The following is a 4157-nucleotide window of genomic DNA, read 5'->3' as shown; positions in this document are numbered from 1 at the left end:
AATTACACTAGCTTGCCCCACTTTAGCTATAATACTTTTCCAGATGAGGAAATGGAATACGGGGTTGGTAGAATATCAAAGCCTGTGAAATTTGTTCCTGCTGCCTCTCAAACTGCTGCTCCAGTCCCATCATCTGATAAATCTGACATCAATGTGTCTTATGTAGCAGCTGGTGATGTAAATGGTGGTGAATGTAGGACGGTTAACCTGGGTTATAAGCTAAAAAGAAAGTTAGAACCACGTTTTGAATCATGTGTGAATCTAACCAAAACTATTAACAATCCAGTTTGTAATAAAGTTTGTGAATCCATGTTGGGAAGTTTAAAGTCAGGGTCAAATTATGTATTTTGTGAAAATTCAAGTGATAATAGTTGTACAAACGTTTGCAATGAAAATGAATGTTCTTCTTCTGACTCAGATTATGAAACCGTTTTTGATGAAACTTTTGTTGAAAAATGTGTCAACGAAAGTAGGCCTGTTGAGGTGAACATATCAAGTTGTTCATCATCAAGTTATGAGACTGAGGATAATTCAAGTAAAAGCAAAGTTTTTGAAAATGAAAAGACAAGTACTTCGTGTAAATATGTTCCACCAAATAAACAATCATTTTCTCAAACAACCAATCAATTTAGAAATCATCAGCCATACAACTTCTGTGACAACAACTACTATGGTCATTATCAACAAAATTTTGTTGATCCATATTACACAAACGTGTTTTATAATCATGTTCCTTTCCAAGGATCACTTTCCCACCACACCAACCACATTATAGTTCAGATGAGTTCTTTGGCACTCCCAGGAGAAAGTGTTGTTTTGTGTGTGGTCACTCTTCTCACCTTGCAAGACATTGCAAGCACTCGTTCAAGCAACAACTTGATATTCAAAGGCGGCATAGTCAGTCCCCAAAAGGAGCTTTTAGTAGCCCTGATTCAAGGACTGATCAAGCTGATAGTGAACCCAGTGAAATGGATGTGAGATCCAAAGTAAATGAATTAAAACACAAAAAGAAACCTTTTTGGAAAACCAAGAATGATAAAATCAAAAAGGATCCTAAGACTGTAAAGTCTGAGGATTTACCAAAAATAGTTTCAAAATCAAGAAAAGAAAAGTCCAAAATTGACAAAACCAAGGAACAAGTTTTTGCTTGGATTCCTAAGGCCTGTTCTTCATCAAGTGAGGCTCCACCAAGAAATAAATGGTTTTCAGGAAATAAAATCAAGTGTGGTCGATTTTCGGTTGACCTTCCCAGGACAAAAGTATCCCGGGACCCCATGTCTATTTGAATGCTTAGTGCATGCAGGGTCAATCAAGGAGGACTATCAATAGTATTAGGTACTTAGATAGTGATTGCACCCGGCATATGATGGGAGACGAACCCTTGGTATTTGATGCTAAACCATTCGATGGCGGATTCGAGTCTTTCATAAGCGACATGGGAGGACAACCTTCAAGGAAGGGAGGCCTTGTTTAAATGGTTCAACAACAACTTTTCGAGCGTTTCTCAAACCAACCTCGTCCAACTGCTTCTTTCAAGTGATAGATCCAACATCAGTTATTGGATCTCGGTTTGAATCTCTTCAACTTTGTTATACAATGTGATAGTGCTTGCTTAAGATAGTCCATCTAACAACAACTTTGCTAACATTTTCACTAAAACCATCGATCATGCCCGATTTGAATTTCTGGTCGAATCGCTCGGCATGATCGATTTTGATTAAAACAACCTATCTATCTTTTTGTATATAAAGTTGTAAATATTTTTCAAATATGTCACAATTTTAGAGGGAGAAAATGAGTTAAGTTTAACTCACCAAAAAGATTTTCAATTCATCTTAAGAAAAGCAAAAACAAATCATTTGATTTACCAAAAAGATTTTATATTACTTTTAAGAAAATCTAAAAGGAATTGTCCCGTTTAGAGAGAGCTCCTACTTAGAGGGGAGTCGGATAATTAAAATTTTACAAAATCTTGAGAAATTGATCTGACCATTGGAAGGTGATAGTACATTGGCATGTAATGATCCTAGCGCGTGAAAAGATTAGATCAAAAGGCTACAAGGTCATTCATAGATGTGTAGATAGGCTTGACAAACAAGTAAGTGTTGAGTGATATAAACTTAAAATCTTGCCGATGCTAGTGGCTATACATTTAAGAAGCGGTTGCATGATTGCGTTAAAGTCATATCAATGACGGATAAAATGTGATTACACATGTCATACCCAAGCCTCTCTTTACCTGATCACAGTGGTCTTATGAAATATGTGTCAATTTTTAATTTTCATTGAGTCAAGAAAAGCTTCAAAGAAAAGCAAGAAAAAGAAAAACAAAAGTGTCAGAAAAGAAAAAGAAAAATCAAGAAAAAGAGTCAGAAAAAGAGTTAATTCTAGGAATTTTAACTTCTGCTTTATTTCTTCATTTATTTTGTTCAAGCCTTGGACTTTCTCTTAGCGATAATATGGCATTATCCGACCTGATTGTTAAGGCCCTGAACTTCTGCTTTATTTTAATATTTCTAGATCGAGTCAAGTGTGCAAAGCACAAAGTGTCGAGTGTACAAAGTGTCAAGTATGTTAATAAGAGTACTGTGATCAACTAAGAAAGGTTTAAGTCAAGTTGAGGTGATATGTCAACACAAACTAGGCCCGAGATATGATGGAATCAGTAACATGTCCGATTAAGTAGGGACCACATAAGTACCGTGCCTAATTGAACCTCAAATGTATCACGTTGACATCAAAACACTTGTCAAGTTAAACAGGTGTACAATATCTACAATTGATGATGAACTTGTGTCACAATAATATCAAAATGAAAACGTGATCTAGGACTTTGCAAATCAATATGATTCCATGTTGTGATCTTTCTCAGAAAAATAATTTAGTAAACATTTAAGTAAATATTTTTGATATATAATATTAATTTTATCTTTACTCCTATCTTTTATTGTTTATTTTATTTTTGTTTTATTTTATGTTTCAACTTCAAAATATTACGTATATATTTTTGTAATTAAAATATATGAAAAAGCCAAAAAGATTTTAAGTTTTTATTGTGTTCGTACATAATTTATTAAACATTGTTTTATTCAAAATCATGTGTTTTGTTGTTAAGGTCGTTCATGCAAATTTTGTTGGAAACCTAGGACTTAAACAAATCACTTACAAGTTGAGGGACTGTGAACGAATTCTTCGTTGACCCTCGAGAGGGTCTGTGAACGAATCTTATCGTTCTAAGTTTTGTGCAGTTATACATGGACAGGTGGATCTATATCAAGTCTGCTTGGAGTTACAGATGCGGAAATGCTTAAAAGAAAACGAGAACGTGAAAGTTGGTGGTTGAACCTAAAGATGAGCTGATCGTGTTTGAAGAAAAGGAAAGAAACCAGTCGGCTCAAGAAAGTCAACAAAAAGAACATTAGATGTCAAGCCTCCCGCATCTGATGTTTCTAAAATTTGCTGTTGCCGATCCTTCCCAGAAAATAAGATTGAAGTTCAAGTCTACAAGACCGGAAAATAAAGATTTGTTCAAGATCCAATCTCGTTCAAGCTACTGGATCAAGACAAGTACTAAGTTCAAGAAATAAAGGCGAAGCATAGAACTTGACGAAGGTTTCTCGACATACTCAATACTAAAGGGAGATTGTAGGGCCAATATTCTATATTGTTATTAGGATTGTGTATGTCGTTCTAGTTTACTTTTAGTCGATGTATTACGTACTCGGTACGTTTATTTTGTACGGTTAAAATGTAAACTGTGGAGAAATATGGACCCTATAAAAGCCCATTTCTCCACACGACTCTTTCACAACACTCGCTTTTGAACTAAAAGAAGTTTCTCTCTCTAACTTCTCCCTTCTTCTTCTTACTTTCTAGAAAATAAACTAAACAAAACTAAGATCCGAGATCCGAATGTCGTTGGTGATTTCCGCTAACCAACAACACGGATTGATCCGAGTTAAATCTTGAGATCCATTTAGAGGACCTACAGTCGCAACTATAAAAGTTGAAACGGAAATATATTTTTATTGTGATCCCGATTATACAACATGTGGCTTGAACAGAATGTTGATAACAAGACAACTAAGTTTACCAGTGCAATCGTCAAGGTCATCCTTTAGGTGGGGCGGGGATAGGTGACCACTTAGGCCATATGC

Source organism: Bidens hawaiensis, unplaced genomic scaffold (genome assembly GCF_021521415.1).
Source record: "Bidens hawaiensis isolate Kalapana, Puna unplaced genomic scaffold, B.hawaiensis_p1.1 tig00002414_1, whole genome shotgun sequence".
Classification (NCBI taxonomy): domain Eukaryota; kingdom Viridiplantae; phylum Streptophyta; class Magnoliopsida; order Asterales; family Asteraceae; genus Bidens; species Bidens hawaiensis.
The sequence above is the reverse complement of the archived record's forward strand: the minus strand, read 5'-3'. Positions refer to the sequence as shown.